Here is a 27,531-nt window from a genome sequence, read left to right on the forward strand (position 1 = left end):
AAATTGTAAAACATTGATGTTCCCAGTGGGTATGGTAAACATTTTGATCATTAAATCTGACCTTACTATGTTATAGGTTTGTGCAATAGAGTGCAGGCAAGTGATGATGGCTACATCATCAGTACCCACTAGATGGCATTTCAATCCTGTAAAATAGACCATAAAATTACGTGAAGTGACTTGCAATAAACCTAGTCATTGCTAATGAGCATCTATAATTTACTTTATGAAGATTATAATTCTGAATCTAATTTCAGTGTGTGTACTACAAAATTACCTCAATAAATTTATAGTCCAGATTCTGAGCAGCATGTACATTATCCAGTGGGCAGAATTTTACACTGCTTGAGTGGGTGCATGTCTGACCTGGAAGCATCTGAAATTGTGCAAGAAGACATCAGGCGCGCATCCCAATGTCATCGGGCACTTGCGCAATACTTCGCTCGACGAGTTTGAGCATGAATTGGGTGTGTACCTGCTGACAATTAAGAAGATCATTGAGAGGACTGAAACTCCAATTAACCTGGATTTACGTTGCCGTGTGATGTGATGTGCACGGTGGGCGGCACGGTGGCACAGTGGGCAGCACAGTGGCACAGTGGTTAGCACTGCTGCCTCACAGCGCAGAAGGAGGCCATTCGACCCATCGGGTATGCACCAACCACAATCCAACACAGGCCCCATTCCCGTAACCCCATACGTTTACCCTGCCTAGTCCCCCTGACACGAAGGGGCAATTTAGTTGAGTTCAATTCCCAGCTTGGGTCATTGTCTGTGTGGAGTTTGCACCTTCGCCCCATGTCTGTGTGGGTTTCGTCTGGGTGCTCCAGTTTCCCCCCACAGTCCAAAGATGTGCGGGTTAGGTGAATTGGCCATGCTAAATTGCCCCTTAGTGTCAGGGGGACTAGCGAGGGTAAATGTATGGGGTTATGGGAATGGGACCTGGGTGGGATTGTGGTCGATGCAGACTCAATGGGCTGAATGGCCTCCTTCTGCACTGTGGGATTCTATGATCACTGGCAGGCAGCCAAAGCGGTTTTGTTGTTTTGTCACCCAAGGGTGGGATTAAAGGGGCCAGGAGCACAGGTAGGCCGGGTGGATAAGAGTTATTGAGAGTTTGGAGTGGGCTTAGACTAGAATATTTTTACTGCTATCTTTTGAGGTTTGTGCATTTTGTTAGGAGTTTTTCAGTCTTGTAACATCTGAGATGTCCAATCCTTTGACTCCCTCAGTGCATGGATCAGCCCCATTAGCATCTCTGAGGAGGGAGAGTGCGACCAAAGAGAGAGGAAGTCACATGGTCGCAGGCACCACCTCTAAGGAGAGGCACAGAGGGTTCAGGCCCAGCGGGGAGGGCAACAAAAATAGCCCCAATGAAGATGCCACTAGCCAGTTGTCAGCTTGTACAGGCAGCAATCCAATGAGCTAGAAATAGAGATCCAGAGGTGCAGGAGGCTCCGGCTTTCAAGGGAAGCTGTCACATCTATTTACCAGATGATTGGGCTGAAGGTAGCCTCCAATTGTGTGCCCGTATCTCTCAAGGACACTGTTGCTCTTAACTTTTACATCTCTGCATCTTTCCAGGAATCAGTGGGTGATCTTGGTAGCATCTCCTAGTCAGCTGCACGTAGCTGTGTCAAGCTGGTGACTGATGCTCTGTCCAGGCACATTTATTCATTTCAGAACAGACCGATCCAGCCAGGCAGAGCGGGACAGAGGCTTTGCTGCAATTGACAGGTTCCCCTGCATCCAGGGTGCCTTTGATTGCGCCCATGTGGCCATGAAGGTGTCAGCTGGCCAGCTTTGTCAGCAGGAAGGGGCTTCACTCCACAAATGTTCAAATCATTTGTGATCACAGGACTCAGATTCCACAGCTCTGTGCAAGCTCCCATGAAGCCTACACACTGTGCCACTCAAGTGCCAAGGCTGTTTGCAGCTCCAGCTCACCTCAATGGATGGTAGCTTAGTCACAAGGAGTGGCTGGTGAGATTGCCAGGTTCTTCACCAAATCACCAGTGGCAGATCTCTTGGCGTTGTTATGGCTGCATTTCTCCTGTAAGTCCAAAGCTCCATTCAGTACTCAACCTTCCACCTCCAGCACCATACCATGCTGTCTCCCACCCCCTTCACCCCCACGAACCATGTGGATGTTCCCAACCGCTTTGCACACCTGACCCTTTGATGGACCCAGGGCTTCAGGTTTTCCTTCCAGCCTTAACTCGCACAGGCAAAGATGTGTACTGAGCCTTCCTTATCCCTACACCCATGAGTGCAACTAAGGATGGGCACCCTTCCTCAGTTCACCATACCAACTCAGAACTCACCCTTGCTAAGCACTGGAGGGCACTGAACCTCTTCCAGCACAGTATCCATGTGTCCAGACCAGGTCATGCCCACTGACCTCAGCTGCCACCTCTACCCAGGCCTTCTTGGTGAGGTGGGGCAGCCTTCTCTTTTCATTCCTTGACATCAGGACGTCCCCCCTGGCAGTTACTGCCCCCACAAGAGCGTGTAGACAGTTATCCGAACATCTGAGGGCTTATTGCCACTTGCAATGCCCTCCCGCCTGGAGGGTCTTCCGGGTGCTGCAGTCGCCATGATGTAGACTTCCCTTTTGCCTCCTCCAATGTTTTCATCAATCTCTGGCTGCCACCTTTAAATACCGCGCCAGGCTACCATTGGACCTAGTGCCCACCACGCTCCTGCTCCTGCCCCCGCTAGTCTTGCTGATTCTATCCGGACATGTTTCACGCTGGTCAATACTTAAGTGGCCAGCCAGCATTGTGGCTCCAGGAAACCTAGCCACTTCCGATCCTGCCCGCCATGCACACACACTGCACATAAAATTCTCACCCATCTGTCTGCTACATTTCGGGGCTTGTTTTAACTGATGCTGTATAAAAGGTGTTATCCAATTGACCATCCATTATACACATCACCCAATTTTACCCTTTATCAGCTTGAGCGGAGAGGAAAATTGTGGAGGATATATAATGGGCAACTGCTCTGATATCGGCTGTTTTACACACAGTTAAAATCACCCTTAGTGAATATTGGAAACTTCTTTTAAAAAATAACTTTATCATTCATTGTTATAAAAATGCTTTTTGATCCAAGGTGAGTTGAAATAATTGGGCATGAAAGAAAGTGAACAAAACTAACACAGGATAGAACAAAGAAGAGAATAGTTGGTGTCAAAATCTCTGCGAGATTCTTGAAGTATCAGTGGTGACATATTTCCTTCAATGAAATATCAAGAGTAGCGATTTGCACAGGCCTGTTTCAGTCTCAAAATCAGTATTGTGCAGGCTATATGGACACTACTAGGAACCAATGTTTCTTGGATGTTGCTTTGGGGCTATTGATGGAAGAAGTCAGGAGCTAAATGACTTCTTCCTACCAAGTGGCGGGAAGGTCTCCATCACAAGTTCACAGAAGTGACAGAGCAGATCAGCATCTTGCCTCAGACTTGCACTCAACACAAGCTTCCCAATTTTAGCTAGAACAGCAAACAGCTGGCTACAACACAGCAACCTAAAGCAATTATCCTGTGACTTTCCCTAATGGAGGGAGGGTGCGTTTAAACTGATGTCTCCATTCAGCTATGTTTTGCTGGGTGGTCTAAAGATCGACCAAAATAAATGTACCCAGGCACCAGTTTCCCAAAATGTCTTAATACAAGTGCAGGATCCCTATTTAAATATTTTAACAAGTGCAGCATTAATTTCGGGCAACTGCTAGAGACACCCAAGATAATGCCTCAAACAATACAGCAGCCACTGAACATCATCCTTACTTCCAACGTGGGTCAACTGAATTGACATGTCAAAGAACTATTTGCCATCCTATAGCTGGCAAATTTAGAGTACCTATCAACCCCTTAAACTAGAATTCCTTTTGATTCTCAAACTCCACAGAGTAATCCGCCTCTCAGTGTTAAATATTTGCCCTGAGATTTTATTGGGAAATCTTTCTTTCTAACGGCCACATCCAATTTGGGTATGTAAAGAAAATGATAAAAAGCAGGTGACTTATGAAAGCTACATTTTAATAATTGACGATTAAATCACAGTGGTCATTAAAGAAGCTTACCAGAATTCTGCTCTTCAATCAGCGAGTTCATTCTTACCCACACAATTCATGAAACCCTACACTAAAATCCAGTACACATTTTACAAAGCTGATATTATCCAACACTTCAATTTTTCAGTCAGTACTTCTCGTCTGAATGGCTTTGGTGTTGAAATCCTGTTACTGACCCTCGTGCTCCTGTTGTACTGAGCTCCTGCCTATGATTGAATAGTTGAATACTGTTGCTTTAGTCTTGCTGATTAGGTTCTGCTGCTACACACATTTGAACCTGGATTTTTAACTCTCAGCAGGTTTCCATGGGAATTCATATTGGCCAATTCATTTCCTGTCCACCCACAGTACAATGATTTTAATGGATGGGCCTCATGCACCAGCAGATGGTGCTGCTTCTTTTTTGCTGTGTTTCTGGTTTATGTTTCAGAATATCCCCTTGTATTTGTCAGAAGCTGTGAGCCACTGAATTACTGGAGTCGGTGGTTAGTATTGGGTTTTTGTCTCAGCAAGAGGTCATGCACCATGTTACTGGATGTTGGAGATGTTCCGACTGCAGGTTTGTACTTTATCCTGATTATCTTAAATTTACAAAGCTATGCCCATTTTAAAAAAATTCACGCTTGTAAAGTTGTCTTTCTGGGGCTGTAAATGTAGCTATGCAAATTGGTCTGTCATAATTTTACCTGTTATAACAAAGAACAAAGAACAAAGAACAATACAGCACAGAAACAGGCCCTTCGGCCCTCCAAGCCCGCGCCGGTCCCCGGTCCAGGATTGAATCCTGAATCCAGGATCCCCGCCCAATTTTCCAGCCTATCTACATACCAATATCCTATCCACCGAGCTGTCCCTCACAGCTACGATGCTTTGTTCATTACAACCTATTAACTCACCCCCACCCCCCCATTCCAGACCATGTGATCTCCAGGGAGAGGCGAAAACCCAGAGTGAAAACCCCAGGGCCAATATGGGGAAAAAAAAAATTCTGGGAAATTCCTCTCCGACCCCCTGAGGCGATCGAAACGAGTCCAGGAGATCACAATGGCCCTGATCGGAAAATGCTTCCCAACCCTAGTCATTTCCACTTCCACGAACACCATATGAATTCCCTGCCCCCGAGACAGGTTCCCAACTATCCGCAGTCTCACTCTGTACTGGCACCAGCAAGATGATCATAGAATGAAGCCTTGAAACGAGAAACAAGGAACAATTAGCCCGCGCCGCTCCCTGGTCCAAACTAGACCACTCTTTTGTATCCCTCCATTCCCACTCCGTTCATATAGCTGTCTAGATAAGTCTTAAACGTTCCCAGTGTGTCCGCCTCCACCACCTTGCCCGGCAACACATTCCAGGCCCCCACGACCCTCTGTGTGAAATATGTCCTTCTGATATCTGTGTTAAACCTCCCCCCCTTCACCTTGAACCTATGACCCCTCGTGAACGTCACCACCGACCCGGGGAAAAGCTTCCCACCGTTCACCCTATCCATGCCTTTCATAATTTTATACACCTCTATTAAGTCTCCCCTCATCCTCCGTCTTTCCAAGGAGAACAACCCCAGTTTCCCCAATCTCTCCTCATAACCAAGCCCCTCCATACCAGGCAACATCCTGGTAAACCTCCTCTGTACTCTCTCCAAAGCCTCCACGTCCTTCTGGTAGTGTGGTGACCAGAACTGGACGCAGTATTCCAAATGCGGCCGAACCAACGTTCTATACATCTGCAACATCAGACCCCAACTTTTATACTCTATGCCCCGTCCTATAAAGGCAAGCATGCCATATGCCTTCTTCACCACCTTCTCCACCTGTGACGTCACCTTCAAAGATCTGTGGACTTGCACACCCAGGTCCCTCTGCGTCTCTACACGATTTATGGTTCTTCCATTTATCGTGTAGCTCCTCCCTACATTATTCCCACCAAAATGCATCACTTCGCATTTATCAGGATTGAACTCCATCTGCCATTTCCTTGCCCAAATTTCCAGCCTATCTATATCCTTCTGTAGCCTCTGACTATGTTCCTCACTGTCTGCAAGTCCTGCCAGTTTTGTGTCGTCTGCAAACTTACTGATCACCCCAGTTACTCCTTCTTCCAGATCATTTATATAAATCACAAACAGCAGAGGTCCCAATACAGAGCCCTGCGGTACACCACTAGTCACAGGCCTCCAGCCGGAAAAAGACCCTTCCACTACCACCCTCTGTCTTCTATGACCAAGCCAGTTCTCCACCCATCTAGCCACCTCCCCCTTTATCCCATGGGATCCAACCTTTTTCACTAGCCTACCATGAGGGACTTTGTCAAACACTTTACTAAAGTCCATATATTCCATTGCAACTTGTTGTTCCAATTTAATGAAAATATTTTTTGTTGCAATGTATGTATGGTTTCTCTAATTTTATTGGCATTGTCCTGCAATCAGGATAGTCTGTATGGTGAACCATTGTTGGTTCCCACCAGGTAGTGCTGAGCCAGGGTCTGGCCAGTACTATGAGTCTGTATATATGTTACTGTTGGGGTTAGGGTTGGGCTGTTCTACATGTTACTGTTGGGGTTATGGTTGGGCTGTTCTACCTGTAATATAGTTCTTATGGTACATCCCAGTCGGGCTCCGCCTCCTGGGAGAGGTATAAAGGTCACTGCTCTGTCTGGGACCCTTTAGTCTGGGATCGTGTATTATATATGGTAGCTCTATTGTTGTAGTCAATAAAAGCCTTTATTTCCCCGAGTACCTCTAGCCTCGTGAGTTATATCGCGCATCAATTTTATTGACTACAATTGAACTCTCTTCGTTGAAAAAAAAACGACACAGAGAACATGGAGCAAATGCTTAAACCCGAACGGCTTACGTTGGACCCACGTGCAGCGGGCGCCTCGAACACCTTCGACCACTGGTTGAAATGCTTTCAGGATTACCTCGAAGCCTCCGCAGCGGTCACCACCGACGCCGACAGACTCCGGGTCCTCCACGCGAGGGTAAGCGACGCTGTATATTTAGCGATCCGTGGGGCCACCGACTACAAAGGGGCCCTCGAGCTTCTTAAGAAGCGCTACATTAAACCGCCGAACGAGATGCATGCTCGATATCTCTTAGCCACTCGACGGCGGCAGCCCGGCGAAACGACGGAACAGTACACGTGCGAGCTCCTACAGCTAGCCAGGGGCTGTAACTGCAAAGCAGTGTCGGCAGACCAGAACATGAACGACCTCGCTCGAGATGCGTTTGTGGCGGGAATCGGCTCGTCTTACATTCGCCTTCGGCTGTCAGAGCAAGGTAATCTCGATCTCACTAAGTCCATAGAGCTAGCGAATGCGCTAGAAACGGCCTCCAAAAGTCTGGCGATGTACCCCGACGACCACGTGGAGACAGCGTGGCAGGGGCAGTCACAGACCCCACTTCATTCAGCGGGACCGAAAAACTTCGTGATTGCGTTCCCACCCTCGGGCCTGACGACGGCAGCAGCTCCAGGCGGCCCGCGGTGTTACTTCTGTGGGGGGGTGAAGCACCCTCGGCAGCGATGTCCCGCTAAAGCGGTGTTGTGCTCCGCCTGCGGCAAGAAGGGGCATTATTCGAAGGTATGCCGATCCAAACTTCCATCCAGGAACAGCAGTGCGGCGTGTGACTCCCCGGAGCCGGTTTCCTCGTCGTCGGCATCGTCAAGGGCTTCTTCCACGTGCGAGGCCAGGACGTCGCCATTCCAGACGACGGAGTCGCAAGAGACGCGCGACCACCAGGGGCCGCTGGTTTTGGCGCCATCGCCCACGTGCGACCTATGGGGGCAGCCATTTTGGTCGGCACCGACCGCGAATGACCAGCAGGGGTCGTCGTCATCCATCTCAGCTGCCTGCAGTGGCGCCCACGAACCAACGGTGGCGTCGATCATCCTGGACCAGGCAAAGCCTCACAGACTCGACAAGTCCATGATGGACATACAGGTAAACAAACGCACAATTTATTATCTGTTTGACAGCGGGAGCACGGAGAGCTTCATTCACCCAGACGCCGTGAAGCGGTGTGGCCTCCGGATTCAGCCTGTCAAGCAGACAATTTCGATGGCGTCAAGGTCCCGGTCTGTCACCGTGCTAGGGAGTTGCGTGGTAAATCTGACGGTGCAGGGCACGGTTTACGAGAGCTTCAAGCTCCTGGTGTTACCGCACCTTTGCGCGCCAATACTCCTAGGACTAAATTTCATGGTCCACTTGAAGAGTGTAACCCTACAGTACGGTGGGCCACTCCCTCCGCTTTCAGTGGGAGACTCGCAGCCTCTAAATTGCCCAACGCGCTCCATCTGTAGCCTCTCGACGCTTAAGATTACCACACCATCTTTATTCCAGAATCTCGTGCCAGGCTGCAAGCCCATCGCGACTAAGAGCAGGCGTTACAGCGCTGAGGATCGGATCTTCATTCGATCTGAGGTTCAGCGGCTCCTCAAGGAAGGGATCATACAACCTAGCGCTAGTCCTTGGAGAGCGCAGGTCGTGGTGGTCAAGAGTGGGAACAAACCCCGGATGGTCATAGACTATAGTCAGACCATTAACAGATACACGCAGCTGGATGCGTATCCCCTCCCGCGCATATCTGACATGGTCAACCAGATTGCGCAGTATCGGGTGTTCTCCACCATCGACCTAATGTCTGCTTACCACCAGCTCCCCATTCGCCCAGAGGACCGACAATACACGGCTTTTGAGGCGGATGGTCGCTTGTACCATTTTCTAAGGGTTCCTTTTGGTGTCACGAATGGGGTCTCGGTCTTCCAGCGTGCTATGGACCGAATGGTGGACCATAACGGACTGCGGGCTACCTTCCCGTACCTGGATAACGTCACCATCTGCGGCCATGACCAGCAGGACCACGATGCCAACCTTCTTAGATTCCTACGCACTGCATCTCGCCTGAATCTGACCTACAACAGGGAGAAGTGTGTATTTTGCACGCGCCGCCTAGCTATCCTCGGATACATGGTGGAAAACGGGGTCATTGGCCCTGATCCAGACTGTATGTATCCCCTCCTCGAACTTCCCCTGCCCACTAGCGTAAAAGCACTGAGAAGATGCTTAGGCTTCTTCTCTTACTATGCACAGTGGGTTCCCAATTACGCGGACAAAGCCCGTCCGCTCATCAAGTCTACCTCTTTTCCCCTAGCACCAGAGGCTCGTTTGGCCTTTGAAAAACTAAAAGCCGACATCACGAAAGCCACGATGCATGCTATCGATGAGTCCATCCCCTTCCAGGTGGAGAGTGATGCATCGGATTTCGCCCTGGCTGCCACACTTAACCAGGCGGGCAGGCCCGTCGCCTTTTTCTCTCGCACCCTCCAAGGCCCCGAAATTCGACATTCAGCGGTGGAAAAGGAGGCCCAGGCCATTGTGGAGGCCGTCCGGCATTGGTGCCATTACTTGGCGGGAAAACGGTTCACCCTGCTCACGGACCAGTGGTCCATGGCGTTCATGTTCAATAACACGTTACGGGGCAAGATCAAGAACGATAAGATCTTGAGGTGGAGAATCGAACTCTCCAACTATAATTACGACATCATGTATCGTCCAGGGAAACTCAACGAGCCCTCGGATGCCCTGTCGCGTGGAACATGCGCTAGTATGCAGGAGAATCGATTGCAGGCTCTCCACAATGACCTCTGCCATCCGGGGGTCACTCGGCTCTTCCACTTCATAAAAGCCCGGAATCTACCCTACTCGGTGGAGGATGTCAGGTCTATAACCAGAAGCTGCCGGGTATGCGCGGAATGCAAACCGCACTTCTACCAACCTGACAGGGCACAACTCGTTAAGGCCACTCGTCCATTCGAAAGACTGAGTGTGGATTTTAAGGGCCCCCTTCGCTCGACAGATCGGAACGTGTACTTCCTCAATGTGGTTGATGAGTACTCACGATTCCCCTTTGTCATTCCTTGTTCCGATATGACCGCTGCCATGGTTATCAAGGCATTTCGTGATCTTTTTACCCTGTTCGGGTACCCCTGTTACATCCATAGCGATAGGGGCTCGTCGTTCATGAGCGATGACTAGAGGCAATACCTGCTCTCATACGGGATTGCCTCTAGTAGAACCACGAGCTACAACCCTAGGGGTAACGGACAGGTTGAACGTGAGAATGCTACAGTCTGGAAGGCTGTCTTACTGGCGTTGAAGTCTAAAGGCCTTCCAGTCTCCTGTTGGCAAGAGGTGCTCCCTGATGCGCTCCACTCCATACGCTCACTCCTGTGTACGGCAACCAACGCTACTCCCCATGAGAGACTGTTTTCATTCCCTCGGAAGTCTTCCTCCGGGACCTCATTACCGTCTTGGTTGACGTACTCAGGACCTGTCCTCCTGCGGCGACATGTTAGGACCCGCAAGTCCGACCCTTTGGTTGAACAGGTCCATCTCGTCCACGCCAACCCTCAGTATGCCTATGTGGCATACCCTGACGGTTGAGAGGACACGGTCTCGATTCGAGACCTGGCGCCAGCAGGGGGCTTGGAAACCCCTGTCGCTCCCATACCTCCTGTTAGAGACCCCCCAACTATTGTTTCCCCTCCTGACGCGGCGCGGGCAGCATCGGGATCATCACTTAACCCTTTTACTCCCGTGTACAGCTTGCCTGAGTCCAGGAGATGGTCGCCACTTCAAGGCGTGCCCGAGTTCAGCGGATTGTCACCACCTCGGGGTCTACCGGCCCGTGAGACATTGGAGGAGCCATAAGACCATAAGACCATAAGACATAGGAGCGGAAGTAAGGCCATTCGGCCCATCGAGTCCACTCCACCATTCAATCATGGTTGATTTCAACTCCATTTTCCCGCTCTCTCCCCATAGCCCTTAATTCCTCGAGAAATCAAGAATTTATCAATTTCTGTCTTGAAGACGCTTAACGTCTCGGCCTCCGCAGCCCTCTGTGGCAATTAATTCCACAGACCTACCACTCTCTGGCTGAAGAAATTTCTCCTCATCTCTGTTCTAAAGTGACTCCCTTTTATTCTAAGGCTGTGCCCCGGCGTCCTAGTCTCCCCTGCTAATGGAAACAACTTCCCTACGTCCATCCTATCTAAGCCGTTCATTATCTTGTAAGTTTCTATTAGATCTCCCCTCAACCTCCTAAACTCCAATGAATACAATCCCACGATCCTCAAACGTTCATCGTATGTCAGGCCTACCATTCCCGGGATCATCCGTGTGAATCTCCGCTGGACCCGCTCCAGTGCCAGTATGTCCTTCCTGAGGTGTGGGGCCCAAAATTGCTCACAGTACTCCAAATGGGGCCTAACCAGTGCTTTATAAAGCCTCAGAAGTACATCCCTGCTTTTGTATTCCAAGCCTCTTGAGATAAATGACAACATTACATTTGCTTTCTTAATTACGGACTCAACCTACAAGTTTACCTTTAGAGAATCCTGGACTAGGACTCCCAAGTCCCTTTGCACTTTAGCATTATGAATTTTGTCACCGTTTAGAAAATAGTCCATGCCTCTATTCTTTTTTCCAAAGTGCAAGACCTCGCACTTGCCCACGTTGAATTTCATCAGCCACTTCTTGGACCACTCTCCTAAACTGTCTAAATCTTTCTGCAGCCTCCCCACCTCCTCAATACTACCTGCCCCTCCACCTATCTTTGTGTCATCGGCAAACTTGGCCAGAATGCCCCCAGTCCCGTCATCTAGATCGTTAATATATAAAGAGAACAGCTGTGGCCCCAACACTGAACCCTGCGGGACACCACTTGTCACCGGTTGCCATTCTGAGAAAGAACCTTTTATCCCAACTCTCTGCCTTCTGTCTGACAGCCAATCGTCAATCCATGTTAGTACCTTGCCTCGAATACCATGGGCCCTTATTTTACTCAGCAGTCTCCCGTGAGGCACCTTGTCAAAGGCCTTTTGGAAGTCAAGATAGATAACATCCATTGGCTCTCCTTGGTCTAACCTATTTGTTATCTCTTCAAAGAACTCTTCAAAGAGCCGTTGGACACCGCCTTGGGGAGAACGCCACCGCGAGTGCCTACACCGGTGTCATCGCCGGTGTTGAGGAGGTCACAATGACGGTGTGGTCCCCCAGACCGTCTGAACTTATAGACTGATGAACAATTGTTCTGTGTTTTGTACCCCGCCGGCCTTTGTTTTCAAAGGAGGGGTGAATGTGGTGAACCATTGTTGGTTCCCACCAGGTAGTGCTGAGCCAGGGTCTGGCCAGTACTATGAGTCTGTATATATGTTACTGTTGGGGTTAGGGTTGGGCTGTTCTACATGTTACTGTTGGGCTTAGGGTTGGGCTGTTCTACCTGTAATATAGTTCTTATGGTACATCCCAGTCGGGCTCCGCCTCCTGGGAGAGGTATAAAGGTCACTGCTCTGTCTGGGACCCTTTAGTCTGGGATCGTGTATTATATATGGTAGCTCTATTGTTGTAGTCAATAAAAGCCTTTATTTCCCCGAGTACCTCTAGCTTCATGAGTTATATCGCGCATCAGTCTGTAACACAGATTACACTATCTCGCTTTAGCCTGGACTGTCCCAAGCTATCTGCAAGCCTTTACATAGCACAGTAAAACATGAGGCAATTGGGATTGGACACTACTCGAGTTAGCACTAAGACAACATACAATTTTGCTTTACCTGCAACTTCACTTATTCCACATTTCACATCACATCATTAGGTAATTGTCAACATCAGTGAAGGAAGAATCAGGAGTTGGGTTTTTGAGTAAGTTGCCTGATATTGGCTGATTGCAGAATTTAAAGATGATGCTTAAGTTTCCCTGTGTTTAAATAGATTGTGCTGACTGCACCCCTGGTCCGGATGGGATTTATCCAAGGATTCTCTGGGAGGCAAGAGAAGTGATTGCAGAGCCTCTGGCTCTGATCTTCAGGTCGTCGTTGGCCTCTGGTATAGTACCAGAAGATTGGAGGTTAGCGAATGTTGTCCCATTGTTTAAGAAGGGGAACAGAGACTTCCCCGGGAATTATAGACCGGTGAGTCTCACTTCTGTTGTCGGCAAGATGTTGGAAAAAATTATAAGGGATAGGATTTATAGTTATTTGGAGAGTAATGAATTGATAGGTGATAGTCAGCATGGTTTTGTGGCAGGTAGGTCGTGCCTTACTAACCTTATTGAGTTTTTTGAGAAAGTGACCAAGGAGGTGGATGGGGGCAAGGCAGTGGACGTGGTATATATGGATTTTAGTAAGGCGTTTGATAAGGTTCACCATGGTAGGCTTCTGCAGAAAATGCAGATGTATGGGATTGGGGGTGATCTAGGAAATTGGATCAGGAATTGGCTAGCGGATAGGAAACAGAGGGTGGTGGTTGATAGTAAATATTCATCATGGAGTGCGGTTACAAGTGGTGTACCTCAGGGATCTGTTTTGGGGCCACTGCTGTTTGTAATATTTATTAATGATCTGGATGAGGGTATAGTTGGGTGGATTAGCAAATTTGCTGATGACACCAAAGTCGGTGGTGTGGTAGACAGTGAGGAAGGGTGTCGTAGTCTGCAGGAAGACTTAGACAGGTTGCAAAGTTGGGCCGAGAGGTAGCGGATGGAGTTTAATGCGGAGAAGTGTGAGGTAATTCACTTTGGTAGGAATAACAGTTGTGTTGAGTATAGGGCTAACGGGAGGACTTTGAATAGTGTGGAGGAGCAGAGGGATCTAGGTGTATGTGTGCATAGATCCCTGAAAGTTGGGAATCAAGTAGATAAGGTTGTTAAGAAGGCATATGGTGTCTTGGCGTTTATTGGTAGGGGGATTGAATTTAGGAGTCGTAGCGTTATGTTGCAACTGTACACAACTCTGGTGCGGCCGCACTTGGAGTACTGTGTGCAGTTCTGGTCCCCACATTACAGGAAGGATGTGGAGGCTTTGGAGAGGGTGCAGAGGAGGTTTACCAGGATGTTGCCTGGTATGGAGGGGAGATCCTATGAGGAGAGGCTGAGGGATTTGGGATTGTTTTCGCTGGAAAGGCGGCGGCTAAGAGGGGATCTTATTGAAACATATAAGATGATTAGAGGTTTAGATAGGGTGGATAGTGATAGCCTTTTTCCTCTGATGGAGAAATCCAGCACGAGGGGGCATGGCTTTAAATTGAGGGGGGGTAGTTATAGAACCGATGTCAGGGGTAGGTTCTTTACCCAGAGGGTGGTGAGGGATTGGAATGCCCTGCCAGCATCAGTAGTAAATGCGCCTAGTTTGGGGGCGTTTAAGAGATCCGTAGATAGGTTCATGGACGAAAAGAAATTGGTTTAGGTTGGAGGGTCACAGTTTTTTTTTTTAACTGGTCGGTGCAACATCGTGGGCCGAAGGGCCTGTTCTGCGCTGTAATGTTCTATGTTCTATGTTAACTACTGTGCCACCGTGCCACCCTGTGCTGGAACATGTCTACACTGAAGCAGGAAACAAAAGCATGCATCAGAATGGAGGATGAAGGTCACCATTGTCCTCTATAGAGCAATTGAGCAAATCGGTGAGCTTTGTTCAACACAAGATGCAGTGGGGTTGGTTGCATCGCACCAGGGAAACCTGCCCCTCTCATGTTAAGTCACAATAATGAAAGTGATGCTTCACTCCTACACACTGAACAATCAGTTGCTTTCTATGAATGACTCATAACCCACTTAAATGTCAATCAGCTAAAACCTGCAACTCAAAAACAGTGGGTTAAAAATACCATTGAAGAATTTCAGCAGATTAATCTCTCCCTCAATGTCAGTAAAATGAAGGAGTTAGTCATCGACTTCAGGAAGTGTAGTGGAGGACATGCCCCTGTCTACATCAAAGGGGAGGGAAGTGGAAATGGTCGAGAGCTTCAAATTTCTAGGTTCCAGGTCACCAATAACCTGTCCTGGTCCCTCCAGTCCGACGTTATAGTTATGATATCCCAGCAATGCCTCCTTTCTCAGGAGGCGAAAGAAATTCGACAGGTTCGCTGCGCGACTCTCACCAACCTTTACAGATGCATCATAGAAAGCATCCTTTCCAGATACATCACAGTTTGGTATGGCTCCTGCTCTGACCAAGACCGCAAGAAACTACAAAGGGTCGCCCAGCCCATCACACAATCCAGCCTCCCATCCATTGACTCTGTCTACATTTCCCGCTGCCCCAGAAAAGCATCCAGCGTAATTAAGGGCCCCATGCACCTCGGACATTCTTTCTTTCAACTTCTTCCATCGGAAAAAGATCCAAAAGTCCGAGGTCACGAATCAACCGACTCAAGAACAGCTTCTTCCCTGCAGCCATCAGCCTTTTGAATGGATCTACCATATATTAAGTTTATCTTTCTCTACACCCTAGCTATGACTGTAACGCTACATTCTGCACTCTTTCCTTTCCTTCTCTCTGAACGGTATGTTTATCTGTATAGTGTGCAAGAAACAATACCTTTCACTGTATGCGAATACATTTGACAATAATAATTCAAATGTTGGACTGTAACACTTCATGATGTTGCCTAAAGAACCAACGCCATTGGTGTTGATGAGCAATGAACTGCTTATTAATCTCACCAACCGCAAGGGACATGAAACAACACAGTGGATGTTGACCAGGACTTTCCACTCCCACTCTTCTTGGGTGGGTTTGGTGACAGGACAGGAAAATCTTGCGAGAAGCTCAAGTTGCGTTTTACATCGATGGGAAATCTCATTGCGACAGCACCCCCCCCCAAACCAGGGACATATCAAGAATCCCGACGTTAAACGTTGGGAACCCCATTGTAATAAATTTGCACGTCATTATCAGGCCTCTCTGCTTGCCCATCAATCCCCCCCCCTCCCATAAGATAACCCATTCGCCTCGGTGTGAGGGCGCAACTACAATCACAACAGGTCTCCCATGGTGCACACCTGGTGGTCAGATCTGCTGGAGGAGTTCAGGAGAGTGCATCACTCGGGGGGAGAGGAGAATGACTGGGCATGGTCCCCTGATACTGTCTGGACACTGCCACTGCTCGGCCCCCTGGCACTGCCCCGGCTTAGTGCTGGAGTGTGGGAAGTTTGATGCTGTGGGGAGGTGTGTTCCATTCTAACTTTTGTTTACCGGGGTGACCTTAAAAAATGATGCCCCAATCTTTAAAAAACTAAGTTGCTCAATCAGAGTGACATCATGGGATCAGCCGCTTCAATTCAGTTCTGAGCAATATGGCAGAGAAAGCCACTGTTGGGGCTGGTGGCTTCAATGCTGCTTTTCCCACCCACTGCCACGCACTGCGTAAAAAAGGGAAACTTCTGCCGCTTTATAAATAGAAGAAAGTATCATGTTACACAAAGTGTCATCACCTTTTACTGAGGCCAAGACCAAATGGGAGCAGGGTGAATAGGGTGGAGGAGGGGAAAAGTGATGGCTTAACTTCTAGGGGTTAGAGTTTCCACATTGAGTGCAATTGGCAATCCAGATGCAAATTGCACCTGTTTTGAGAAGGGTTTCTTCCCTCTTGAGTCTTCATTCAAACTCATTTACACATTGTTAAATGCAAAATCTGCTATGAACAATGCATTTGGGGGTGGCATAGTGGCCCAGTGGTTAGCACTGCTGCCTCACGGCGCCAGGGACCCGAGTTCGATTCCAGCCTCGGGTCACTGTCTGTGCAGGGTCTGCACGTTCTCCCCGTGTCTGCATGGGTTTCCTCTGGGTGCTCCAGTTTCCTCTCACAGTCCGAAAGATGTGCTGGTTCGGTACATGGGCCAAGCTAAATTCTCCCTCAGTGTACCCGAACAGGTGCCGGAGTGTGGCGGCTAGGGGATTCTCACAGTAACTTCATTGCAGTGTTAGTGTAAGCCTACCTGCGACACAAATAAATAAACTTAAAGTTGGACAGCATTTTAGGATGCAATACCTTTTCAGAACCATTTGTTTTAAAGTAATTTCCTTGGTATATTTAAGAGTGCAGTCCGATTGATGCAAGTGAAAATGAGTTTAATACAAAAAAGAAGTATCTCAGCAGATGGAAATGTGGTGAGATGATGGGACTGCCAGGAAGAAGAAGTGGAAGGCTAAAAAGCAGAAGGAAAGACGTGGTGGCGAGTGGCTTGAATGGAAAGGAAGGTATTACTGACAGGAGAAGATGAGGAAGGGTGATCAGCCGGCATTATGGCAACAAATAAGATGGGGGGAGCCAAAAGAAAACAAAACAAGAAGCATTTTTAATTACAGGGTCAATCCACCATCTGTGAGGAGCACTGTTTTAAATTGCTGAAAATATCTTAATAAGTATACAGAAACCATTTGCTAGTTATATTATGGTATAGTGGACACTTTCTTAGTAAGTTAACAGAGTGACATTGAAAAGTCTTTGCACATGACTATCCGTGTCTTTTATGTTTGAGGTGTGATATAGAGACTAATAAAGACCACGAGGTTGGTGCAGTAGACTAAGTGGAACTGTTTATTAACACGTCTCTATCCTCGTACAGTCAGCACAAGATGGCTAGGGAAGGTCCACCCAGGGTCGAGTCCTGGGTCACCTGATCCATTCTCTTAAAGGGGCATGACCCAACATATGTAACAGCGTCCTTACATTGAATAGATGCATCTTAATTCTTGGAGCCTTCCTGAAGGCCAGTGACGAACACAATTAGCAGAAAGTTGATGAATTCACCTTAGAACATAGAACATTACAGCGCAGAACAGGCCCTTCGGCCCACGATGTTGCACCGACCAGTTAAAAAAAAAAAAAAAACTGTGACCCTCCAACCTAAACCAATTTCTTTTCGTCCATGAACCTATCTACGGATCTCTTAAACGCCCCCAAACTAGGCGCATTTACTACTGATGCTGGCAGGGCATTCCAATCCCTCACCACCCTCTGGGTAAAGAACCTACCCCTGACATCGGTTCTATAACTACCCCCCCTCAATTTAAAGCCATGCCCCCTCGTGCTGGATTTCTCCATCAGAGGAAAAAGGCTATCACTATCCACCCTATCTAAACCTCTAATCATCTTATATGTTTCAATAAGATCCCCTCTTAGCCGCCGCCTTTCCAGCGAAAACAATCCCAAATCCCTCAGCCTCTCCTCATAGGATCTCCCCTCCATACCAGGCAACATCCTGGTAAACCTCCTCTGCACCCTCTCCAAAGCCTCCACATCCTTCCTGTAATGTGGGGACCAGAACTGCACACAGTACTCCAAGTGCGGCCGCACCAGAGTTGTGTACAGTTGCAACATAACGCTACGACTCCTAAATTCAATCCCCCTACCAATAAACGCCAAGACACCATATGCCTTCTTAACAACCTTATCTACTTGATTCCCAACTTTCAGGGATCTATGCACACATACACCTAGATCCCTCTGCTCCTCCACACTATTCAAAGTCCTCCCGTTAGCCCTATACTCAACACATCTGTTATTCCTACCAAAGTGAATTACCTCACACTTCTCCGCATTAAACTCCATCCGCCACCTCTCGGCCCAACTTTGCAACCTGTCTAAGTCTTCCTGCAAACTACGACACCCTTCCTCACTGTCTACCACACCACCGACTTTGGTGTCATCAGCAAATTTGCTAATCCACCCAACTATACCCTCATCCAGATCATTAATAAATATTACAAACAGCAGTGGCCCCAAAACAGATCCCTGAGGTACACCACTTGTAACCGCACTCCATGATGAATATTTACTATCAACCACCACCCTCTGTTTCCTATCCGCTAGCCAATTCCTGATCCAATTTCCTAGATCACCCCCAATCCCATACATCTGCATTTTCTGCAGAAGCCTACCATGGTGAACTGCTGCCGTGCTCAGGGACCTGGGTTCGATTCCCGGCTTGGGTCACTGTCTGTGTGGAGTTTGCATGTTCTCCCTGTCTTGCCAGGAGCTCCGGTTTCCTCCCACAATCTGAAAAATGTGCTGATCAGGTGGATTGGCCATGCTAAATTGTCCCTCAGTGTACCCTAACAGGCGTCGGAGAGTGACGACTGGGGAATTTTCACAGTAACTTCATTGCAGTATTAATATAAGCCTACTGTGACCAATAAACTTTACTAGCTTATGCTCCTCCACTCTGTAATGAGAATTGCTTACTTACAAGTTTTTACATACCTGTGATCACTGATTCTAAATTAGGTTCTAATTGTTTTGGTGGCACCTCTGTTGGCAAATGTTACAGCTGTTTCCTTCGGTATTTTGGCACATTATCAATGGAATGCGATGAGTTTATTAAGTGAATAACTTTCTGCACTCAATTCTCCAACTTCATAATTTCACAGTTTAATGTTAAGTTTATTTATTAGTCTCGCAAGTAGGTTTACATTAACACTGCAATGCAGTTACTGTGAAAATCCCCTAGCTGCCACACTCCGGAGCCCGTTTGGTACACTGAGGGAGAATTTTGCACCTAACCAGCACATCTTTCAGACTGTGGGAGGAAACCGGAGCACCCGGAGGAAACCCACGCAGACATGGGGAGAACGGGCAGATTCCACACAGACAGTGACCCAAGGCTGGGAATCGAATCTGGGTCCCTGGCACTGTGAGGCAGCAGTGCTAACCACTGTGCCACCATTGGAGGACTTGTTGATTTGTTTCTGTAATTTCAAGTGTGCTTTCCAATTCCAATATGCGTGCCTCGTTAAAACGTAAAGAATTCAATCAGAGCTTTGAAAGTTGGTGTGGGGCTCACAATACATTGATGACCTGCGGCACGGTGGCACAGTGGTTAGCACTGCTGCCTCACAGCACCAGGGACCCGGGTTCGATCCCCACTTGGATCACTGTCTGTGTGGAGTCTGCACGTTCTCCCCGTGTCTGCGTGGATTTCCTCCAGGTGCTTCGGTTTCCTCTCATAGTCCAAAGATGTGTGGGTTAGGTGCATTGGCTATGCTAAATTGCCCCTTAGTGTCCCAGGATACGTAGGTTAGAGGGATTAGCGGGGTAATGGGGATAGGGCCTAGGTAGGATTGTTGTCGGTGTAGACTTGATGGGCCGAATGACCTCCTTCTGCACTGTAGTGATTCTATGACCTACGTCCGTTCATTGAGAGGTTACATCTTTGCTGCCCGCTTTTTAAATGATTACTGCAAGCAGCCAAAGCGACCTGTTGTGTTCATTGGCTGTATGCATCGGCAGGAGACCTAATATGCTAAGTGACCAGTGTTAATTAAAGGCAGCCTTCATCTCTTAAAGGGGAAGTGTGTTGGGGTGGGAGTCCTTTAAAAATTGGTCTGATTGAGCAATGCAAGAGATTGGACTCCTAAACTTTCTGACAGTGACTGGAGATCTTGGTGCAAGACATGGTGAGACATCTTTTATCGGGAGGGAGAAGGAAGCCCTCCACAATACACTCAGGAGGCAGTCGGGAAAATCAATAGCCAAAAGAGTTGCCCCAAGATAAATGGATGCTGCGCAGGAAGAGGCTTAACAACCTGACACAAGTTGTCAAGGTGAGTGAGTTCAATCTTCAAATAACATTTCCTACCAACTTCTCCACCAGCATCCTCCACTGTCCAATTCATCACAGCCCCATCACCCACCCACCAACACTCTCTACAATTTGTGTCAACAGCAACAAAAACAGAAAATGGTGGAGAAACTCAGCAGGTCTGACAGCATCTGTGGAGAGAGAATGGAGCCAATGTTTCGAGTCTGGATGACCTTTCGTCAGAGTTGACCCTTCAGCAGAGCTAGCTCTATTCTCTCTCCACAGATGCTGTCAGACCTGCTGAATTTCTTCAACATTTTCTGTTTTTGTTTCAGATTCCAGCATCCGCAGTGTTTTGCCTTTACCTACCATTTGTGTGTTTCCCCCTTACCTTTAGCACTGCTGCAAGCCTACCCCCAAAACACACACACACTGGAAACTATTCCACCATGACAGTCACATCATAGAACCACAGAACCATAGAATCCCTACAGTGCAGAAGGAGGCCATTTGATCCATTGAGTCTGCACCGACTCTCCAAAAGAGCATCCCATCCGGACACTCCCATCCACCCTATCTCCGTAACCCTGTGCATTTAATGGCTAATCCACCTAACCTACATATATTTGGACACTAAGGGGCAACTTAACATGGCCAATCAACCTAATCTAACAGGGGTGGGGCCAGGGTGGGATTTTTGTCGGTGCGGGCTCGATGGGCCGAATGGTCTCCTTCTCCTAACTCGCACATCTTTGGACTGTGGGGGGAAACTGGAACACCTGGAGGAAAGCCACACAGACACAGGGAGAACGCCCAAACTCCATACAGACACCCAAGGCTAGAATCGAACCCGGGTCCCTGCTAATCACTGGGCCACCGTGCCGCCCATCATCCAAACAAATTTCAGGATACTCACTGAAACACTTTCCTCTTTCTTACAGGAGAAGGTGGTGAATAAGAGGAGACAGCAAGAAACAACTGGGGGAGAACAATCACATATCTATGTTTTAATTCCCTTTGACAAGGTAGTGCTACACATCTTTTTTCTGTTTATTCGTGAGACATGGGCGTGGCTTAATGGCCAGCATTTTTTGCCCACCCCATCATGGGAAAGGGCATCCCTGAGGTAATGACTACTGTAAGAAGTCTCACAACACCAGGTTAAAGTCCAATAGGTTTATTTGGTAGCACAAGTCACTACCTTTCGGAGCGCTGCCCTTTCATCAGGTGAGTGGGAGTTCTGTACACAAACAGGGCATATAAAGACACAAACTCAATTTACAAAATAATGGTTGGAATGCGAATCTTTACAGGTAATGAAGTCTTAAATGACCACTGGCAGGGCTGAAGGATCAATGATGAGGGTAGGTGCACATCACATCCATCTGCTCTCACCTCACTTCCCCATCATGTCTTCCAACTCTTCAAATTGTAGATGGTTTAAGCACACTCTTACTTTGTCCACTCCCCTCACCACAACCCAACCCTGTCCCTTTGATATTTCAGATTCCCAAAGAAAGATGAGGAATAAGACAGTGAAGATGAAGATGCACTGTCACTCGATCTTACACTCACAGCCGTCAGCTCAGAGAGTGCCATTACATTTATTTCAGAGATTGGGATAGCGGAGGGATCTGTATATGGTGAGATACCAGGCATGAGGGTGCTGAAGCCATGGTGGGGACGGAGAAGGACAGTGCAGGTTTCATATTAGTTCTCCTGCAGCAGAGTCAAATGTGAACTTCGATAGGTCAGGGAACACAGAAAACCGATGGACGTACTCCACCAAATGTTTGGTGCACCGAAATCCCGCCAAAACGTCTGTCCTCAATATCATAGAGCCCGGAGTCCAGCACCAACTGGTACAGGGCTTTACTCAGTCATCTCCATTAGGATACCCACCTCGATGCAGCAATTGACAGCCAATATTACAGCCTCCATTGTCATACTACAGTTTCGAACAAAGCCATTGCAATCACTGAGGAACTGCCTTGCAAGAGTAGCAGTAGCTCCAGGGAGCAGGAACCTATTGCGATCTCAGGGTGACAGCATTGCTGCTTCCATTACACACTGCATCCGCTCCTGCCTGCCAGCCCAGATTGCCAAGTTTGTGGCCACCTGAGCCAAGATGGTGCAGTTTGAAAGCAGCACATGTAGGCCCGGTACAGCTCAAGGTCATTCTCCAAAGCCAAGGGTTGTTTCCTCAATGAAAGAAAGGCAGCTTTCCTCAAGCAGCAATCACTAGGGCAGCACCTCATAGGCGCACTAGAATAAGCAAGTGTACACAGCAGACAGATGCTAAGGGAATGCTCAAAGGTCATTAGTTTGTTTTTATCTTCTTTATGTAATGATGGAATTTAAACATTTCAATTTTGGAATGTGCTATGAATGGTGATTTTTAATGCTTGACTTGTCTGATGCGATAGTCAGCGAGAGAGAGGAAAGGTAAGGAGATTGGATCATGGGACGGGATTTTACGGCCCCGTTCAACTCAAGACCGAAAAATCCCGCCCGAGGTCAACATTGTCCACCCCCCCGCCCGCTCTGATTCCATGGCAGGCAGGGCGGTAACATTCCGGCAGAGTCAGAGTGAGAACAACACAGAAAGAGGCCATTTGACCCATCAAATCAATGTTGACTTTCTGCAGAGCAATCTAGTTAGTCCTCTCCTCCCACTCTATCCCCGTAATCCTGCAAGTTTATTTCCTTCAAGTGCCCATCCAGTTTCTTTTTGAAATTATTTATCATCTCTGTTTTTATCACCCTTGTAAACAGTGAATTCCAGGTCATAACTGCCCACTATGTAAAGGGTGTCCTTCTGCACATCCTGCCCAACACCTTGGGTGGAGACTTCTGCTCTCACTGGTGGCAAACTTAGAGGTGGGAAGGGCATGTAATTAGGCAAGGTGGTGGCATCCCAAAACCGTACCAGCTTTCTCCTCTGCCAAAATTAAGTGCTGGTCTGGTAGGTTATGGTTCACCTTTCCGCCCTGCTGTCTATTAAAGCCTTTAAGTGGCCAATTAATGACCGCATCCTGTCCTCACTAGTTATAACTCAGTTTCAGGTGGGCCTGTCACCATGTGGTGACAGCTTGCCAACTCCTGGGGTTGGCGGGGGTGGGATGAGGGGGAGCGATGTAGGGAAGGAGTGGGCCACTGAGAGTCAATTCCCTTGCCCTTGCTGGCAACCCCCTTACACCCTTTTCCCTGGGGCTTGGGTCTCTCCATGATCCCAGGACTCCAGTAGGTGTTTTACTGGCAGCAGCCACGGGCGGCATGGTAGCACAGTGGTTAGCACTGCTGCTTCACAGCTCCAGAGACCTGGGTTCGAATCCCGGCTCGGGTCACTGTCTGTGTGGAGTTTGCACATTCTCCCTGTGTCTGCGTGGGTTTCCTTTGGGTGCTCCGGTTTCCTCCCACAGTCCAAAGATGTATGGACTAGGTTGATTGGCCATTCTAAATTGCCCCTTAGTGTCCCGGGATGCATAGGTTAGAGGGATTAGTGGGTAAATATGTAGGGATATGGGGATAGGGCCTGGGTGGGATTGTGGTTGGTGCAGACTCGATGGGCCGAATGACCTCTTTCTGCACTGTAGGGTTCTATGATTGTATGATGCCCTGTGGTGCTGCTGTGCACCAGAGCTGCTGGTGTCTGATTTGCCTCACTCACCTGATGAAGGAGCTTGAGGCTCCGAAAGCTAGTGCTGCCAAATAAACCTGTTGGACTTTAACCTGGTGTTGTGAGACTCCTTACTGTGTCTGATTTGCCAGCAGCTCTCAGTAAGCGAGACCTCCATCCCCGGGGTCTTGATTCCAGGGGGTGGCTCACCACTGGCCTCACCACTGCCTGATTGTCTTGTGGTTCAGTGGGCCCTCCCAAAAAGAGGCAGTGCGGGTCTCTCACTGTCCCTACAGCTGGCCGGCAAGAACCCCGACACCTCAATAGGATTCCGCCCATCTTGACCAAAACCTTCAATCCATGTCCCTTAGTCTTTGACCCATCAGCCAATGAGAACAGTTTAGATTATAATCTAAATCTGGCATAATCTTGTACACCTCTATCGGTTTTCCCTTCAATTTCCTTTGCTCCTTGGAGAATACTCCCAGCGTATTCAACCTAACTTTGCAGCTAAATTCTCCCATCCTTTGGACTATTCTGGGAAATCCTCTTTGCACCCTCCTAAGGAATTTCATTTCCTCTGTAAAGTGTAATAACCAGAACTGAAGGTAACAAACCAGTTGTGGGCCTAACCAGAACTTCCGAAAGCTTCAGCGTAACATCCCTGCTTTTGCACTCAATACCTCTATTGGAGAAGGCCAGGATATTATACGCTTTGCTAACTATTCTCTCATATGTCCTGCTACCTTCAAAGTTCTGATGCACATTAACTCACAGGTTCTGCCCCTTTAGAATTGTTCCAGTTGGACCATAATGCCTCTTCCTATCCCAGCTGCCAAAATGTATCATCTGCATTAAATTCCATCTGCCACTTGTCTGCCCATTCTGCGAACTTATTTATGTCCTGTTGCAGTTGATTGGTGTCAGCCTCACTGTTTGCCACACCTCCAAATTTAGTATCTTTGGCAAACCTCGAAATGTTGCTCTCTAAAAGGAAAGATTTGCATTTGGCACTTTTCACCACCAACTGCAAACTGGTGGATGTCCAGCTGAATGAGACCATGAGGAACATCTCAGAAGCAATCCAGTCGACAAGCACAAGTTGGCTACCTCTGCTCTGTAACAATTCGCCAACACAAACCCATTGTGTAGCTAGCACAGCTAGAAAGAGTGCACAAAAATCTGGACCTGCCACTGGTAGGTCACCCATCCACCCAGCAAACATCTCATCTCAAGGAAGTCAATCTAGACCAATCTGCCCGAGCTACTGTGAACCTGTGGAAGGATGTGTGGCACAACGCCAACAACACAGCCCAGAATGAGCACCTGGTTGGTGATCCCAGGATTTAACCTCGCGCACAGCAATGGGTCAAACTGAACGGGTTTCCGCTCTGGAGTCAGACCATGCCCCAACAACCTCTTCCAATGGGGACACCATGACTCACCCCTGTGCAACTGTGGCAAAGTGAAAACCATGGTGTGTATAATCCACAAGTGCCCCAGTGCTGCAGTGACGGTCTCATTGCCCTAGACCAAGCTGTTGAAGAGGCTGCCAACTGGCTAAAGAAGTTCAAATTCAACATCTAACTGTTCACCAGTACATACAATAGTAGCAGTGCCACCACCAGGCACCTCAAAGCCCTTACAGCCAATGATGGACTTTCTGATGTATAGTCACTGTTATAAAGTAGGAAAAACATCAGCCAATGTGGATTCCCACAAATAGAAATGTGGTAATGGCCAGATAATCTGTATTTAGGAATGATCTCTGAGGGAAAAATATTGGCCAAGATACCAGATTTCACTCTCCTGCTCGTCCTCAAAATAGTGCCATGAAACTTTTTACATTCACCCATGCAGGCACATGGGGCCTCAGGTTAGTGTCTCACTGAAAGAGGGCACCTCGAACAGTGCAGTACTCCCTCGGTACTGATGAGAAGAGGCAGTAACGAAGGGAGGAAGCAGGATGGTTGCAATAAGGATTGTAAGTGGCACAATGTGATTTTGGGATTGATGGTAAGGGAAGCGATGTATGGATGAGGACTGGTGTATGTCATGGGAAGAGGGAGGAAAGGGGTTGCAAGCAGGTGCACAGCAAGAAATGTGTGAAGTGGCACGTGCCTTTCCTGACCGAGAGAAGTCACTGAACTTTTACTGGCATTGCATCCAAAACTTCTGTTCACTTTTGTGCCCCCGTGGCCAACAGCAGGGTCTCTAGGGAGGTATCCAAAAATCCGAGGACCACCTTCTCTATCCTCACCAGCCATCCTGAAATATTTCCAACTGCTACATAGCAGCTTTCACCCAGTATTTCCCATCAGTGAATGAGTTCTAACCTTGAAGAGCTGCATTCAGATTTTAAATAGATCTTGGACTTGACTGGAATTTGTAGCATGTGGGTGGTAGCTTACATCTGATGTGATGAGCTGGCCAGCCCGCCAATCTCATGGAAATGAGGCCCAGTTGTAATGCCATTAACCAGACGTAAAATCAAAGAGTCCTTTCAATAGCTTTTTAGAGAAGGAGTTGCAGTGGACAGAATATTGCTTGACTTCTGTTATTTAGGTTTTCAAAAGCCGTGGGAGGACCTGGTTGGCTAAACTCCTCCCAAGGCAGACCAGAGCAATCCAGCACCCACACTAAGTTGCTCCTTGGGATTAGATTTAACCGATGGAGCAGAGAAAGTGGCCAAAAAGGCCCAAAAGGTAAATCAGCAGCACATAATTATCTACCCTCTAATTGAATTAATGCCAATTTTTGGAATGTGTTCAATCCCATGAAAGAGCTCTGATTATAATAACTAATTTGTGGAATGCGAGCTTTACTGGCTGGACCAGCATTTATTACCCACCCCTAAGTGCCCTTGAGAAGATGGTGATGAGCTGCATTCGGGCTATTGAGAAGAAGTATTCACTGGAGTTCAGAAGAATGAGGGGGGATCACATAGAAACCTATAAAATTCTAACAAGATTCAACAAGGTAGATGCAAGAATGATGTTCCTATTAGTGTGGGTGTCCAGAACCAGGAGTCACAGTCTAAGGATACAGGGTTGATGGTTTAGGACAGAAATTAGGGGAAGGTTTCTTCACCCAGAGAGTGGTCAGTCTGTGGAATTCGTTACCACGGGAAATAGTTGCGGCCAAAACATTGTGGGGCAATTCTCCCAGCCGGGAGACTCTAGTGGAGGCCATTTCGTGGGCTCCCCGCTGGGCACCACGGCCTCCGCGTGTCTCCGGCAGCCAGATTTCCGGCAGTGTCAGCTCCACGCCGGAAATCAACGAAGGAGCTGCGTAATGTATGCAGGCCTTCATTTTAATAGAATTTAAATGCCATTAGCAGGCTCAGGACTGCAATCTCCAGGCCCGCGAGGGTCTCTCCCCCAACCCCCTCCCCCCCCCAACCAGGGGTATTTCACTCTAGACTCTAGCGGGGTTTACTGTAGCTCCCCACTTGCAGAAAGCT

The sequence above is a fragment of the Mustelus asterias genome, chromosome 3 (genome assembly GCF_964213995.1).
Source record: "Mustelus asterias chromosome 3, sMusAst1.hap1.1, whole genome shotgun sequence".
In the NCBI taxonomy this organism is placed as follows: domain Eukaryota; kingdom Metazoa; phylum Chordata; class Chondrichthyes; order Carcharhiniformes; family Triakidae; genus Mustelus; species Mustelus asterias.